General features: G+C 34.2%; 1 pseudogene; it reads left to right on the top strand.

Moving 5' to 3' along the window:
- Window positions 1-1,016: 1,016 nt before the first annotated feature.
- Window positions 1,017-1,509, top strand: LOC150021448 (protein BEX4-like; annotated as a pseudogene).
- The last annotated feature ends 7,387 nt before the right edge of the window (window positions 1,510-8,896 follow it).

The raw sequence follows: 8,896 nt of genomic DNA on the forward strand, positions 1-8,896 counted from the left end.
TGACCTCTTGAATCATAATTTAAAGGCCAAGGAGAAAACTAATGAAGAAAAAAACAAGTAGTCTTTTCTCTGATCTCTCTTCTCTATAATGATTATTTCCATTTGGTTATCACTACATACTGAGGAGTCTGCTCTAACTTCTGGGGACTCTATGAATGAGTGATGTCTACAATGTTCTGTCCTTAATAGTCTTGCTCAGCAATAGTCTCACACCTCTTGTTTTATGGAGTCAGTACAACTTATACTGGTCTTCCTTTTTCTGTGCTGCCTTCTAGTTTTCACAGCATTATTGTCTTTTCCAAAAAAATCTTGCCTTCTCAAGATGTACCCAAAGTAGAACAGCTTCATTTCTGTCATTTTTGCCTGAAGTGATTTTTCAGGCTTAATTTGTTGTAGGACCCACTTGTGTACCTTTCAGGAGGTCCAGGGTATCCATAGAGCCCACCTTCAACACAGTATTTCAAAATGATTCACTTTTTTTTTGCCTTTCTTCTTCACTGTTGAACTTTCACATCCTTACATATTGATTGGAAAGATGAGGGTGTGGATGATCATAGCCATGGTCTCTAATGACACATCTTTGCTTTGGATATTCTTTCCTAATTCTTCTATTGCTGCCCTTTCAAGTCTCAGGCTTCTCTTGATTTCTTGACTGTAGTTTCCATTTGAATTTGTGACTGAACAAAGGTAAGCAAGATATTTAATGACTTGGATATCTTCATTGTCTGTCTTAAAATTGTATATTTCTAGTGGAGTCATGATTTTTGTCTTCTTGATGTTCAAATACAATCCTGCTTTGGCACTTTCTTCTTTCACTTTAAAGAGAAGTCATTTCATATCTGACTGTTGCTTGTTACCTCCTCAAATTTTGCTCCCTGTGGCCAGCAGTGGCCCCAAGAGTAAGGGGTAAAGGTAGAGAGGGAGCAAGGCTGTGGGTCCAACTGTTGCAGCAGTGCATTCACAGGGATAATTGAGAATCGGGATGAAGAGGAGACAGCAAGGATAGACCAGGATCAATGGTTTCCAAACAATAACAAGAAGTAAAAAATTTCAACATGCAAAATGCCCAGCAGAAAAATAAAGGAGCCCAAGCCCCTGTACAAAATAGAGAGAAACCACATCATTTGGGAGGTGGCAAAGCCCAGAAGTCTGGAGGAAATGTTAGGCTGAGTTGGGTTAAGCAATTTGTTCCTAATTTTCAGTGGGCCATATCTGACAGTCATGTTGATCACAATGAAGTAGAAGCTAATGTAGAAAATATTGTAGTACAGTGAATGAAAATCAGGAGAAAGACTAAGGAGCAGGGAATAAGACATCATAGGCGCTTCCAAATGCCTGAACCTGATCACCATTGACTTTTGCTTTATACCTCGAATCCTAAGGTTTCTCCTGAGGTTAATAATGCAGCCTCTGCTCTACCAGCTTTTATTTTGGGATTTACTTTTCTATAAACCTTTTGGTGTTTCCTCTCACCAGTTCCTAATTAAATGTTGTTTTGTCTTAGTATAAACATTTCTGTCCAGCATGATAATTTATCTAGTTTTCATAAAAAATTTTTTTCATTATGTGAATTTAATAAAGCAGTTTAAAAAGAAAAAAAAATTCAACTTATTCCTTAAGTAAAATAAACCAAAATCACTTGACATTTGTAATAGGGTAAGAACTTCAGATATCTGTGGAGCATATTATAAAATGGACAAGTATGAGTGCAGAAGCTCAGTGTGTTAAGTGATGTTTCGAAAGTGTGATCTAGAGGTATGTTTGTGACTGGTATTGAAGAATAGCAGAATATGCCATGCTCAAATATGTCTGTAGGCACGGAGGACATGTCATCCAAAATATGCCACTTTGTTACATTAATTATTTTTAGCCATAAGCTCTGGAAAACAACAAATGCAAGGAGAGGCTTTCTCTGAACTTCCTTTACCTGCCTAAGACAGATTCTTTAAAAAGAAACTCAATTGTCATAAACCTCCTACACAAAGAGTTACATCAACCAGGAAGGATTGACTCTGATCACAGGATAGGAACAAAAAAAAAATCAACACTACACCCAAGCTCTCTCACAAACTATCATATCTCCCATCTTTTCTTCTAATTGTTCATTTATTTTCCTAAAAATCATTTATTCTTCACTAAGAGGGCTCCACCCCTGCTCCCTTTTCCCTGTCAAGTTGATATTTAATCTTGAATTCTAAGCTTCTTAGGAGTTACTTATTTTTCCTTGGGTGTTCCCCATGTATACATGAGGTATACTTGTTAATTTCTGTTTGTTTTCTCCTATATGTCTGTTGGTGTTGGTGTTTTTGTTTTGTTTTGATTTGTTTTTAACTATAGGCATGTCAGCTAAGAACTCAAACAGGCAGCAGAAAAACTATTTTTGTCTCCCAAACATTCAAACATCTTTGTAGTGAATAGAGTACATAAACCAGGAAGTCCTTTCTTTTAAAGACAATCAAGAGAACTCCTGTCTTATTTCAATAAAAGATAATAGCAAAAAGAAACAGAAGAGATCAGAAACATAAAATTTGCACTATTTTGTGTAAATAAAAAGAGTAGTTTTTGAGCCAAATGTGAAAATTCATAAACTGTGAATCACTCGGGGGGGGGGGGGCACACAGAGAACAGCGAAAAAAATCAGAGCTTTGTAAATAAGTGCTTTTCAATTTTCTTTGTGCATCAGAATTAGCTGGATAAGTTAAACAAACAAACAAACAAACAAACAAACACCGTAGGCAGGAATCTCCCAAAAGCCATCTTTGCATCACATTGTTAGTTTTAGCGTTCCTGGGTAGCTCAGCCACTTCCCTCTGCGGCGCACTTCCTGCAGCTCCGCGAACTCTGACAGCTTTTTCGCCTGGTGACCTTGAACTCTCTTGCCTTTTAAAAAATCTTCTGTTTCAGATCACCCCTGTGCCCCACCTTGTCAGACGCTGCGGTGACACCAGCTCTGAGATCACCACCCAGGACTTGAGAAGAAGAATGCTGTGGAGAAGGCAAAGAATGGAAGAGATGCACCTGCTAATAGGAATGCTAATAAGGAAAATGGGAGCAGGAAGTTGACAATGAGGGAGATGAAGAGGAGGAGGAGGAATAAGGAGGTGGTGGTGTGGAAGAGGATGGAGATGAAGATGAGGAGGCTGAGGTAGCTACCAGCAAAAAGAGAGCCCCACCCAGGGACAGGCTACAGAGCCACACCGCAGAGGACAGGCGCTCGCCACCACCCAAACAAAATCACAGCATGGATTTGCAACAGGGGAGGAAAAAAAACCCAAACCCAAGACTTCCAAGGCCCTGCTTTTTCTCTTACAAGTACTTTAAAAGGGGAATATATATTTTTAATTTACATTTTACTGCATATTGTTTGGGGTCAACCATTTGTAATGATCTTGCAATGACCAACAAGCCTTTAGAGCATTATCTGTGCTACTTCTTTATTTTTTTAATAAGCACTTATTTATTTATTTTTAGTTTTTCTATTACTGTTGTCCCATTTTTTTCTCCCATTTTTTCCCCTATCCTGCCCACCTTCCCCCTTTCTTACAATCATTCCCCACCCTGTTGTCCATATCCATGGGTCATTTATACTAGTTCCTTGATCTCTGTGCTACTTTTGACTTTACTTGTGTGTGACCATGTTCATTATAGTCTCAAAGGAGAGAAAAAAAAGCCTTATAAAAGAAAAAAAGCCTAAACAACAACAACAAAAAAAACACAATAAAACAATCTTATTCTGATCATTCCAGTAACTTTTTTTGCGTATGTGCTTAGATGTAATATAGGTAGTTGGTTTGTATGAGATGGATAGAAAGGCCAAAGATAAAGATAAAAGTTTTCTTTTTCCCCCCCTTTTTTTTGGTCTATGAAATTGGTGTGTATTTATTTATTTATTTATTGGACTGTTTTATGTTGTGAGACAATGTTGTCCAACCATAAACTGAAATTGTATTTTGCTGAGTCATTCTAACAACAACAACAACAAAACCCAAACTTCATATCCCTCTTCCACTTAACCTATAATCTAAATTTAATTTGGGTGAGAGGAGACCAGTTAACAGAAATTTTTAAAGCTGTCCAGGTGATTTTGTACCAGCCATGGCTAAAAACACCCACTGCTTTAAAGAAAGAAAAGTTCTAAAATAACTAGGGGGGAAATGTAGAAAAGAGATTTGGGTCACCACATCAACTCACCTTTTGCAAGGTTTCAGAGGTTATAGGCATGTAATTTTGGAAAGTTTCCAATAGGTGAGATACTATTGAGCAAACACCCTATACTCTTCAGGTAGTTGAACTTGATATACCCAGCTTTTATAAAAGTAAATAGAGAGTAAAGCTCAACCAATTTAGCTGCCATATTTAAAGGTTAGGAAACTGATGCTTAGATGAAATGACTTTACTTATTACCTATGAAGAATCATATCTCAGACAGGAGGTCTGATATCCTCTCTTCAGAACCAATTGCACTTTGTCCAGGGCTAAAATAAGAAAACTATTAATTTTAGGAATGTCATTATGAATCTAGAGCATCCTTTTCTTGAAGTTTGGGTCCAAGTGTCATTTTCTTTATTTGGATTTGGAAGAGAAGCTGACAGGGCAGGAGGAAGGAGACAGAGGACACTGGAAAAAAAGCCAAGATAGTTTAGAAAGTAGAGGGAGACAACTTGGTATTCTTTCACAAGAAAAGAAAATCAAATATTTGCCTTATGCAAACAAAAATAAATTATAATTCTATGAAAGATCCAAAATTGAAAGATGCACTTTTAAAAAAATTTTAGAACAACATATAGCACCTATTTAGGGCCTCAGGGTAAAAAGAAATTTTTAAGTCAAACACAAAGTCCCATATCATAAAATCAACAAAATGTAAATGAGACTACTTATATATACATACCTATAATGCATATCAGAAATATATATAATAATAGATATAACCTTATTATATGTAATAGATGATACATAATAGAAGTTACCATTACAAAACTGAAAATCCTTGACAGTCTGAAAGAGAATACTTTAACAATATGCAATAGGAATAGAACTAGTACAGTATTCAGAATATATAAAGAATATAATTTAAATTTTTAAATATGAACAAATAGAAAAATAAATGGGAAAATATGTATTTCACCAAAAATGGAATTATAATGATCAATAAACATAAAATATTACGCTCAAATTTCCTTAAGGAAATGTAAATTAAAACAACCAGCCCTGGCTGGTGTGGCTCAATAGATTAAATGTTGGCCTGCAAATCAAAGAGTCGCTGATTCGATTCCCAGTCAGAGCACATGCCTGTGTTGTGGGCCAGGTCCCCAGCTGGGGACACAGGAGAGGCAACCACACATTGCTGTTTCTCTCCCTCTTTTTCTCCCTCTTTTTCCCTCACTCTAAAAATTAAATAAATAATCTTTAAAAAACCAACCACCAGCAAATACTTTTTTAGCACTCACCGGATTAGCAAGATAATTAACATCTGATCATTTCAAATGTTGACAAAGAATAAAACATGTAAACTGGCAAGTTTCACTAGTTGGAATATTAATTATTGTACCATCTTTAAAAAAGTGATGTGGTAATATCCAGTAGATGTACATAAATAAGATCAGAAATTTCACATGTAGTAAAGATCCTTGTGAAACTTACACATACACAGAAAATATTAATAAAATTATCCACTGAAGCATTAATATTTATTAACAAAACAAAATGTAATCAATCTAAATATTCATCAGCATGAGACTCTGATAATAAACTGCTGTATTCTATATTGGAATCCTATACAGCTGGTGAAATAAATAAACAAAGCTATATGTATCAACATGTATATTGTATCTTTGAAAGTTGTTAAGAGAGTAGACCTTAAAAGTTCTCATTACAAGAAAAAGAATTGTTAACTCTGTTTAGTGATGGATGTTAACTAAATTTACTGTGGATCATGATCATTTTGCAATTCACGTAAATATTAGTTTGTTATGTCATATATTTGAAACTATTATATGTTAATTACATCTCAATTTTTAGAAACGGTGAATGGAAAAAGGGAAGAGGCAGTAGAAAAAAAAAGAGAGAGAAAAAAAAAAGAGTTCATTGCCTTTGGCCAAATGACTTCCAGAATTAGTGGAAAAACATTGAAGATGGTACTATAATGAACTGGTTTAATAGGCTGGCCTTTGGGATCAACCAGATCTGGGTTTAAAATCATTATCCAACAGTTACTTTCAATGTAATATTAGGCAATTGCTCAATCTGTTTAAGCCTATTATGCTCATTTATAAGAATAATAAAATCTAATTTACAGAATTGTTTCAAGCATTAAATTAGACAAGGGAATATGTAAAACTTTTCCTTTTTTAAGGAAATTGTTCAATTAAACATAAGAAGTAAATTACTGCAATCTTTTTTCATCTTCAGTATTTCACCTTTTTACATATTGTGCTAAATGCTAAAAATAATATGTTGACTAATAGGGATATGGTCTCTATCCCTACAGACACTGTGATCCTTTAAAAAGCAGACTTTAAAGACAAAACCACCCCAGCTCCCTCAGATTTTACAGTATGGAACTTCTAATCTCTCTATGTTTCCATTCAAACAATTGAGCAAAGAATCTAAAATAATCTCTTAAACTCCAAAATCCATAAAATCCAGAGCCTTGTACTCTTTGAAAGTGGCGACTGCCATTATTGTGAAGGTGAATTCTTCAGACAGGTTCTCACTGGGTAGTCTCTGAGCCGTGAATATACTGGACTCATGCCTGGTAGTAGTAGATAAATATGTTACATTATCAAGCTAGACATACATTAAATGCTCTAAATATTGGCTAAATGAAGGTAATGTGACCTAGTTATAATTGTTATATATATATTTTTACTTTGTGGGGATAAACCATTTCAGAACATTAGGTTTATAAATAAGTAAAGACATTCTATTGCAGCACCTAACTACCAAATTTAAGATCTGAATTTCTCACACAGTAATCACCAGAATTCAAGTAGACATAATGAAGGTTGACCAAAAATTTCAATGAATGTATCACTGTTGTCTTCAAATTCTCTGTCTCTCTGTCTCTGTGTGTCACTCTCTCATTAGAAACTTCAATAACAGCATTTTACAAAAGCCCAACAAACATAGAGTAAATTTCAAGAAAGGTTTTACTAAACAGAATAGGTTGTTTTATTTATACACACAGAAGTCATGGTGAAACTTCAATAGTACAGGTTGCAAATTGCAAGATAAAAATAAGTGTATCTTTTAGGAAATCAGAAACTGCTAATTACATAAAAAAAACTAAAACCACAGGGAGGGAGGGAAACCACATCACACTCAACTTCCTATTGTCCAATAAAGAGTGAGTTTTTGCTTTTTTTTTAATTTTTATTTTTTATTGCATTTTTTCCAGGTTAGTCTTGTAGATTTCAACTTCCAGAATGATCCAAAATTGAATAGAAACTCAGCTTCTAGGAACATTGTATAAAATGGTTTTGATGAGCTGTTTAAATTGAGCAGGTCCTTTGCTACTATATTTAAATAAAAAAAAATAGAAACAAGGAAAAATAAAGGAAAGAAAAAATAGATAAGAAAAAGAAAAGGAAATGCTATATTAGATTAAGCAACTTTTAAATAAATATAAAATATTTACCTTAAGAGAACTTGTTCAGATTACCTAGGTCAAAGTCATAGACAGGTAGCTCGAACATTTTGTTAGAAGTGATAAAACTAATTTTTAGTAAACAAAAATTATGTTCAAATTCTCATAGTATACTCATTAAATAAATATTGATAGAACACATTCATCAGATACAAAGGTGAAAAAAGTTGTAATCCTAAATAACCAACACTTTATAGTAAAAGCAAAAACATGCATGATCTAATGGTAAATACATTAGCAGAAATCTTTGCAGATATTTTTTATCAGAGTTTTGAAGGATGACTGTAAAAGGATTAATTTTAAAAGGTGCCTGCAGTATCTCATCCTAGAGAGAGGCAAAAAGCACAGTTGTAAAAAGATTCTGTTGTGTATTTGATTAAAAATTAGGAGTTTTGTGCCAATAAAGCAGTTGTATATGGTAATCTGACACTATTAACACTAGTCTTCCAGTAGCATTCTGATTTTTTTTTCAATCCTGCCATCTACTTAAAGAAAAATGTCATTCTCCTCTGTTGTAACATCTCTCCCAGATCAATGTATGCATCTGGAAATATGGCCACTTTGGCTCCATCTGCTGATCTCCCAGAGAGAGGTTAATGTTTCAACTTAATGATTACAGCAAAGATTACACAGAAAATTTCAGCCAATTTCATGCAGTCCATGGGGAAAGAGACTTACTTTGATAAATGCAATTTTGTTCTCTCTGTATCTTCTCTCACTCATCTATATATTCTCAGCTCCACCTGGCATAAAATCAAACAATACAATGCATCTAAACTCCTTGTGACCTACCAACAAAGACTGAATGCTTAGATTTGCTAATTTACATCTTAAAAACAGGTTATCCATGATATTTTATACTTTCTCAGTTGAACTATTAAAAGTTATTAGAATGTTATCAGTATCAACTTTGAATAGTGCTCTCATAAACCATGATGAACAGGGAAACATTTCATAGCTCTAGAATGTATAACTGGTTGCAAGTTTTTATCTATGTGTCATGGTTTGGAAAGAAGTTGTCCCTCTATATAGTACTAGATTTCTGAATATTGCAGAGACAATATTTCTTCTCTTTGCTTTACTGTCTTAAATCTGCTTAATGAGCAAATAAAATGAATCTTTTCTATCAATTAAAAAGTTGGTATAACATTGTGTTAAATTTGGGGTTTATAAGTAACTACTACTAGATTATATATTGTGTTTAACTTTACAATAAATGCAAGAAGGCAACCAATGATTAATTTTTCA

The sequence above is a fragment of the Furipterus horrens genome, unplaced genomic scaffold (assembly GCF_987537825.1).
Source record: "Furipterus horrens unplaced genomic scaffold, mFurHor1.1.pri manual_scaffold_1, whole genome shotgun sequence".
In the NCBI taxonomy this organism is placed as follows: domain Eukaryota; kingdom Metazoa; phylum Chordata; class Mammalia; order Chiroptera; family Furipteridae; genus Furipterus; species Furipterus horrens.